Source organism: Canis lupus, chromosome 22 (assembly GCF_003254725.2).
Source record: "Canis lupus dingo isolate Sandy chromosome 22, ASM325472v2, whole genome shotgun sequence".
Classification (NCBI taxonomy): domain Eukaryota; kingdom Metazoa; phylum Chordata; class Mammalia; order Carnivora; family Canidae; genus Canis; species Canis lupus.
This window is the reverse complement of record NC_064264.1, coordinates 35,655,718-35,665,282: the sequence shown is the minus strand read 5'-3', so window position 1 is coordinate 35,665,282 and position 9,565 is coordinate 35,655,718.

Genomic DNA, 9,565 nt, shown 5'->3' with positions numbered 1-9,565 from the left:
ACCCCACCCAAATACTTCAGGCCTTGTCACTTGATTATGCCTGCCAACATCAAGATCTCTTTGCCTAGAAGCATTCTCCAAAGCCTTAAGGCCTCTGCCCACAGGCATTGCAGACTGGTAGCAGTTATAAGAAATTAACAACTTCAAGAGACTTTCTCAATTAATATCTGATAGGAGGTTTTATGTACACACACAAATTCTCTTAAGATAATTTTGAGGCATGTGTTTTATACAATTTTCCGGAATTTCCCCCTTGAAATTAAGTTACAGATACTCATGATATAACAGGATGGATAATGTGCCTATTGTTAACTGTAGTTCCTCTCCTTAATAACTGCTCCACTGCCATACTGATGTTCCCTGCACCTCCCACATAAACTATTTTCACTCATTATCTTTGCTCTGGATCTGGTTCTGAGTGAAGCCAAATCCAGATGAAAATATGCTTGTCTTTAGTCACATAGCTTTCAATAATTAAGCGTCTATGGGCTGTATACAAATGTATTATGACAAAAAGGAAAGTTTGATGAGTGGGACTAGTGCATGTCATATAACTATATAGAATAGCATTGACACACAAAAAAATAGAAGCCATCAGATAAAAACATCTTCGTTTCCCATGAACAATGTGTTATTCTTCACTCTGTTTAACTTGAATCTTCACTTATGCTATAGAACCTATTTTCCCTTCTCATCTCTAGCACCTTAGGTCCACTTTATTTCATTGTGTTCTCTCTGATTTATTTCTATGGCATCAGTTATCACTTACAGGCTTTCAGGTGTCTATCTCCGGTGCCTAGATCTTGTCCAATATTCAGATTCATAAAGTAAATTCCTAACTGGGCATGTCCAATGAGATACTCCCCAGGCACCTCAAATTCAAAATATCCAATACTCCAATCATTACTCAGAATTCGCACAACTGGCCCTGTTTCTTCTGCGTATAACATCAAGTTTTCCAAACAAGAAACTTAAACTTTATTATTGGTCAATATTCAACTTCCGTATTCAACTAATTTAAAAGTATGTAACTCTATATCATAAACATTGCTATGTGCACAATTTCCACCTTACCACATTTTGCTGAGTGTAAACTGTCATCACCAGTCTATAGGCTATCACCTGAAGGTTGTTGCCTGCCTAAAATTCACTTTCCCATTTCTCCACCTCAGGCTAATTTATTTTCATATTTCAAATTCTAAATTATACATATATTTACTCATCTGTTCAACAAAACCACTTCGAGTGCCAACATGGTGTCAAGATTTATTGTAGATACTAAGAATAAGTACATCAGTGAATAATACAGATGGAGTTCATGCACTACTGGGTCTCCAAAGCACAGGAGGAAGCAAGTGACATCAGATGTTATGGAAGAAAATAAATTAGGGTAAGGTGAATAAAACATCATGGTTATATAGAGTGGCCGGGGAAACCATTCCGATGAAATGTGTATCTGAGCGGAGACGTGCATGAACTAAGAGTGTGAACTATACAGTTATTTAGGGGGAGCAGTTTCCAAGATGATAGAACAGCCAGGATAAGGATGCCCTTAGGTAAAAGTAGGATGTAGTGGTCTAGGAAAAGCAGAGATCAGTCTATTATATCTCACTATTCTGACATTTTTGGTCTGTTTTATATGACTCTCCTCTGAGTTTTTATAACATACTGTCCCTCTATCATATAAACTGATATACTTTATGTAATCATCTGCATGGTGACTTTTTTCAACTCGTAAGCAAACACTTACAGGACAGAGTCCTTGCCTAACTTTTTCTCTGTGCCTCGTGTACAGTGTCTATAACAAAATGTCTCAATATATATTTTATCAAAAATGAAAGAATAAGCAGGCATTCATATATAAACACACAAACATATATTTGTGTCTGCATATATATAATTTTTCCTCCTCCCCAAATATTTTTTATTCTTTCTTACATGTGTTTCCAATTGAGAATTAAAAAGAACAAAAACAAAAACAAAACCCAATCACTTAGAAAATGGTTACAGGACAGTGTGAACGGACCCAAGGCATGGGTGGTTGCCAAGGCGCGGTCACTTCTTACCCTTGTCTTGTGTGTGTTCGACCAGCCCGGCCTGCCGCCTGGGTCGGGTCAGCCTACTTGGGCTCCTGGGGCTTCTTACTCTCTGAATCTGACACGGGCATGGGGCCTAGCTTCTGCGTCTGCTCCAGCTGACTGAGCGCAGCTTCAGCTGCCGAGCCCCGCTGTCTGGCTCCTCCCCTCGTCCACCAGCTCGAGCAGGTCGTCCATGAAGAGATTTCCTTTTTTCTTTTTAAAGATTTATTTATTTATTCATGAGAGACACAGAGAGAGAGAGAGGCAGAGACACAGGCAGAGTGAGAAGCAGGCTCCCCACATGGAGCATGATACAGGACTTAATACTGGATCCCGGATCACACCTGGAGTTGAAGGCAGATGCTCAACTGTTGAGCCACCCAAGCGTTCCTATGAAGATAGTTCTTAATGTATATGATACATGTTAAAATATACATTACATGCATAGAGCATAAAATGCATATAATTAAGTATATCTGTATTATATGTATGCACACACGTACTACTGGTTCTCTTTCTGGAGAACTCTGAATGATATGTATTTTGATACTGAAAGTGGTTCTGGAGAAAAGAATCTTAAGGGTGAGTTTTCTGAACTGAGTCCAAAGTTTTTGGAATTCATTCTCAAATCTGATTGGATTTTAAAGATGTTCATCACTATTTCTGGTGGTAAAGAAGGCAATGGTATCTATGTTATAATGCAGCAATAGAGATAGGCAAAATATCATTGGTGAATATTCTTTATTAAAAATAACATTTTAGGGTCACCTGGGTGGAGTAGTCGGTTTAGTGTGGGACTCTTGGTTTCAGCTGATGTCAGGGTCATGAGATCTGCAGGTGTTGAGCTCTGCCCTAAGCACAGAGTCTGCTTGTGTTTCTCTTTCTCCTTCTGCTCCTCCCACCCCCATTCTCACTCCCTCTCTATTTATAAAACAAATAAATATTCTTTAAAAATACCATTTTAATGAAGCATTCTTCAAAATCTTCTCTTTTTACATTTGGATAAATACATACAAATGTAAATGTTGACTGTCTTCATTGAACTTTTAAAGTGTTAAAGGCCTAATTCTTTTCCATAGGTAGGATGAGTATTTTCATTTAATTTTTTATATTGAAGTACAACACACATCCAGAAAAGATGAAAGACATATGTATACAGCTCTTTAAATTACCAAAAAGTAAGCATACCTATGTAAATATTGCCTAGGTTAATAATATGACAGTATCTCTAACATCTCCTTTCATGCCCATTCTGATTACTACTATTTCCCTCTTCTCCCAAGGTAATCACTATCATGACTTCTAATGCCCGTTTTGAATTATATACAAAAGGAATCATACAACTGTACCTTTCTACACTTGGATTCTTTGGTTAACATTATGTTATGGGGCATATCCTTGTTGTGTATAATTGATTTTCATTGTATTACAACATTTTGTTATATAAATATATCCCAATTTGTTTATCCATTCTACACATCGACATGTGAGTTGTATTTTGGGAGTATTCTGAGGATACTTCAAGAACATTCGTGGGGTGACTGGGTGGCTCAGTCAGTTAAGTATCCAATTCTTGATTTTGGCTCAGGTCTTGATCTCAGGGTCCTGGGATCAAGCCCCATATCAGTCTCCCTGCTCAGCAGGGGAGTCTGTTTGGGATTCTCTCCTTCCCTTTGCCTCTCCCTCAATTTGCACACCCTCTCTCTTTCAAATAAATGAATAAATCTTAAAAAAAATCATATGCCTGCCTTTTAGAACACATGCCTGATTATTTGTTAGATATATTCTCAGAGTGGAATTGCTTGCTCATAAAATAAGTATATATTTAGTATAATATATGAAAGACTTTTTTATAGAAATTATACTAATCCACAGTTTTAGGAACAGTATATGAAAATTCCATTTGCTTCACATTCTTGATAACACTTGGTATTGTTAGTTTTCTTTTGTTTTAGCTTTTAAATGTTTCCCTTAGTTTTAGCTATTCTGATTGGTGTGCACAACTCTCACACTTTGGTTTTCATTTACAATGTCTTTTTGACTAACGAGGTTGGAAACTATAGATTTGTTAGTCATTTAGATATTTATTTTGTCCCTCTTTTTCTTAATGTCTGATTTATCAATCTTTCTGATTTATCAATCTTTCCTCTATGGGTAGTGCTTTTTATGTCATATTTAAGAAACGTTTGCATCCCTCAAAGTCATTGAGATATTCAGCTATGCTATCTTCTAGTAGCTTTATTGTTTTTGCTTTTCATATTCAGGGCAATAGTCTTACTGAAACTTGTTTATGCATATGATAGAAGGTAGTAATCAACCTTCCATTTCAATTTTTCTTCTTTCTTCTTTCTTTTCCCAATATTGTTATTCATTTGACTCAGCACCACACATTTAAACAAGGATGTGTGTATGTTTTGTTTTGTTATCATCATTGAATAATCTTAATCAAATGCTTATAAAAATAAGGTTCTGGTTGACCATGTGTTTGATAGCTTCGAACAATTTGAGCAAACTAACTAGCATAATAAGATTGGCTGGTTGCTTATAATTGGGCTGGAATAAGTTGGAACAGAAAAGAATGAATTCAGGGCTTTTAAATTCTCAATTCAAGCTCAGCAAATATGACCTGAAAATTTTTATTCTGAAAGAAAATTTTATCTCCTGGAGCCACAGAGCTGAGGTTTCTGAAAACCAAATGTAAAGTTTCATCATACCAATAACTGAATTAAAATCTAATTTAAATCTCCAACCATGTGGGGTATCTTCTGTTAAAATGAGGGCATTGATTAGGAAGAAATGAGATCCTGTAAGCCAGAATAGGGACATAGACAGATTCTGATGAATCTGGGGACATCAAACCTCTAAATCCTGCTGAGTCTCCTTTGCCAGTAGAAGTAGTTCTTTCACCCTTGTCTGAATTTGTTAAGCCTCTTTTGCCTGAAGAACCTGTAATAGACTCCCCTGAGGTAGCTAGCTGCCTGGCAAGACATGCAGATTTCTTCAGGACCTACCTTCACTGCCCTTCTTTGCTTCTAGACCTACATAGAACTAGACTCATGTCCAAGCAGGTCCTAGAAAGTCAACTACAAAGATTATCCCTTGAAGAGGAGTACAAAATTCAAAATAACTGCATGATTTTTCCAATTTACACATACAGCTGTGGAACATATGTGAGAATGGATATTGAGAATGAGGTACTAGCAGGAGGAACAGGAAGTTTGATCAAGCTGAATATATTCATATGGACCTACTAAGTTGTTTTAAAGTACAAATCAAATAGTATTATCCCATTCCTTAAGCCACCCAAAGTGCTTCCACTACACTTAAAAGAAAATCTATTTTTTTGCCATTGCTTCTGTGGCTCTGTTCAGCCTCATTTTGCACCACTACCTGTCTCTGTATTCCTTACAATGCAATCCATATTAAATTTCTTGAACACATCCAGCTGTGCCCTGACTAAATTTGTATGAACTCAGGTCTCTCTACAACTACTTCCTGGTGTCCACATCTTAGCATCAAATTCGGAATAAACAAACACACATTCCATCCACTGTTTATCACTCCCTACTATTTTCTTTTCTTTGAAATAGTTATGATGATCATAATTGAAAGTACATTCATGAATCACTATCTGTATCTCTTACCGAGCCTAAGTAGCCAAATTTAAAGTACATGACAAGCTAATAAAAATGCCTGCTCAAAAAACACGTATTTAAAGAATGAACACAAGTTACACATGTAAGAATAACACATATATTCTACAAGTATTTTACAATACTTTCTTAAAATGTTCTATATTTTAAATGTTTCATAACTCTAGATATTTATAATATACTGAACAAAGTATTTTTTAAAAACTCACATTCACAAATAACATACCTAATTATCCAATCAATACAGGCAAATTCCTTGAGATGTAGAGGGTAATATATTTTAGAATAGGATGAAAGTTATTTTTTCAAATCACAACATCAATAACTGTTTTACAAACCCAGTATTGGCAACTATAACACATACTGACATGCACACAAACTTACACAGTTTGGTTATCTAAAAATACTTTCCTTAGAAGAAAATGTTGATTTCTCTATGTAAATATGTGGGTTTGAGTAGTCCCTTTTTTAGGGGTACCTGGGTGACTCAGTCTATTTAGTGTCCAATTCTTGATTTTGGCTCAGGCCGTGAACTCAGGGCTGTAAGATGGAGCATTGGGCTTCAATGTGGGTGTGGAGCCTGCTTAGGATTCTCTCTCTGCTCCTTCTCATTGCTCTCTCTCTCTCTCTCTCTAAAAAAAAAAAAAAAAAAAAAAATGCCTTTTAAAAATTGTATCCACTTTGTGGCAAAGGTTCAGACATCTATCTTTCCTAGGATGCTGACAGCTCATTGAATATTTGGTAATTGCATATTAGACAGAATGATATGTAATATGAAAAATTTGGACTAAAATAGGTTTTTGAAATAATTATGTTTCTCTATTTAAGGGGCTCCTGTTTAAAACAAATGACAACCACAAAAAATAAAAACAACAGTACCAATCAAGGGTTTGTGGATAGTAAAAAGAGGAAGCAATGCCAAACAGTAACTTTCTTCAGTAAAATAAAATTAAAAAGAATCTGGCTCACCACATTTGAATGATCTGATATTGAAGAGAACCAAAGTGCAAGACTTGCATACAAACCTGGGTAAAGCCAAGGGTGTGAACCAAGGAGAGTGATTTTTATTTATGTCTGCATAAATTTACTTACTTGGTAACTAATTTATGTGAAGCTTACAAGCTTGAGAGCTATTGCTTCTCTTACTGGCTTTGATCAAGTCAATGTTGGTAGGACATTATGTGTCTAAAATTATCACTGTAAATGTCCTAAACATAGTTCTAGACTATATTAACTGGGGGCATGCAAAAGACTGGCCCACCTTGTTACATGCTTTATTGTCCAAGAGGTAGCTTGAAACAGAAGCTTAAACAGTATTCTTTTTTAAAAAATTAAAGCTTTGAAGTTCTTTCTAAAACATAGAAGCTTGTATATTTAACATTAAATTGATTACAGAGTAATCAAAGTACTATATTTTATTAAAATACTTAAAATATGTTTAAGGTTTTACTGAGGACCAAAAACTAATCTACATCTATTATCATCATATTTTCAGTTACAATTTAATTATCTTAAGCAATTGAAAATATATTCACTGTTATCACTTTGTTTCTGTTAGTTAGAAACTCCAAATCAAGGTATAAATATTGAGGTCTAGGACAACAAATAAAGTTTCCCTAGAGCCACCTGGAGCACCCATAATAGGTGGCTATGGAGTAGTCCTTTAAAAATAAAATAATGGGACGCCTGGGTGGCTAAGTGGTTGGGCATTTGCCTTCGACTCAGGGCATGATCCCTGAGTCCTGGGATCAAGTCCTGTATTGAGCTCCTTGCATGGAGCCTGCTTCTCCTATCTCTGCCTCTCTCTTTGTGTCTCTCATGAATGAGTAAATAAAATCTTAAAAAAATAAAATGATCAAATATTTTGATTGATTTACAAACTATTAAATGAATGATTTATGAACCTATTATTAAAACACTATCATATTTGGTGGGTACTCGTTACAAAGAAATTTATTTCAGATTTATTTAACTTTTAGCTTATTAACATTAGGACTAAGTAAGAGTCTATCTATCTACCTATCTATATACTTATATCTGTATCTATATATGGAGAGAAAAGATATATCTATAGTGGAATATAGACAATGTTAAAGTTTAAAAAATTAGCCCATCATAGTAATTCTGATGTATTAAAAGTACTCTGCGGTAGCACCAAGTGCAATGCAAACACTCTGTTGACTGATTGATTGATTTGGGTCCAAGTATTTTATTGTTGTTAAATAAAGGATTTCATTATCAAAATTTTGTAACAAAATTATCTGGGTATATATCAAGTCTCTGATGATCTTGAAGACCTCTGTTTCTGATGTAGACCACATTTTAGTGCCTTTCAGTTGTATCATCATTACCCATGGATGATATATTTCAACCTCTAGCGAGATGCAGTTTAGGCTCAGATTTTTCTTTTTTCTTTTCTTTTTTCTTTTTTTTTTTTTTGCCCAAAGTAAGAACTTGAAAAAAAAAAATGAGTCACGTATGATATCGCCAATGATTAAACAATTCCTTAGGAGTAAATTCGATTTTTGTGTTACACTTGTACACAGAAACTGTTACTAAACACGTTTCTAATTTTTATTTCGAAAAATAAAACTTATTTGGAAGAATTTATAGAAAGAGTCAATACATTTACATTGTATGAGTCCATGTGGGAACTTACACCTGAGAGGAACTGAATGCAAGTAAATAAACAAACAAACAAATAAGTACATAAATATTTTTAAAAATAGAAATAAAAGGAATTGCATGTTTATGAATGTAGCACTAGAAGCCCTGAACTAAAATAGGGTGAGATAAAAAAATAATTTAAAATCTGTTTTGGCTACCAATTGTTTACACTTATACCTGAAAAATAGAAAACCTCTGGTCATTCTATTTCTGACATTTTGTATTTCTGACATTTTGTATAATGAGTTCTGACTATAATAATTTAGAAATATGACAAGATCATCCTCCTTTAAAGATGGTCTTCAAAAAGCAGTGGGAAAAAAGGAGAGTTGTTAAAAAGTATACACTTGAGCATTCAGTTATTAAGATATACCAATTATTCCTCCTATGTAAATAATAAGATAAATTAAGATTCCTTATGCAGACCAACCAACTAAACATTGAGGAGGATGAGTATAACTAGAGCAAAATCCTGATTAACCATAAGAATTAATTCCAAGGAGAAAAACAATAACTTGCCTCCAAAAGAAAAGCATATAAATTTATTTTTTCAGAAAGAAAGTAAATTATTTCTTAATAATCCCTCCTGTCTCTGAATTAGATGTCTTCCCTTTCAAGAGAATCAGACATAATGAGTAATGGAGAAAAGATAATTTCTATTTTCTTTGTATTTAAAATGGCTCAGTTAAATACTATAAGTCAACAGATATCTTTTGAAATTCCTGATTTTGTCTATTTTGAGGGACTAAGAGTAAAATTGAAGCAAGGGGCATGTATTTTAAAACAAACATCATTATTCAGTATTTAGTTGATACAGAAAAAAACATATATTTGTTTAACTTCTCAACATGATTTAATTCAGCAAGCAATCATCGATTTTCTATGTTGTATAATGCTTGGTCCTTCATGTTACCAGAGGTACAAAAATGAGTAACTTGTAGTTCTTAGCTTCACTGATCTCATACTCTACTAAATAAGACAGAGTCATAAGCTGCCACACAAAATATCAAAAAGCAATTTTATAAAAAAGGAACAAGGCTCTCAAACTTTAGCTGGCATCAGAATTACCTGGAGGAATTGTTAAAACCTAAGTTGATTGGCCCTACCTGCAGAGTTGCTCATTTAGTAGGGCCCAGATCATTTGAATTTCTAACATGGTCCCAAATT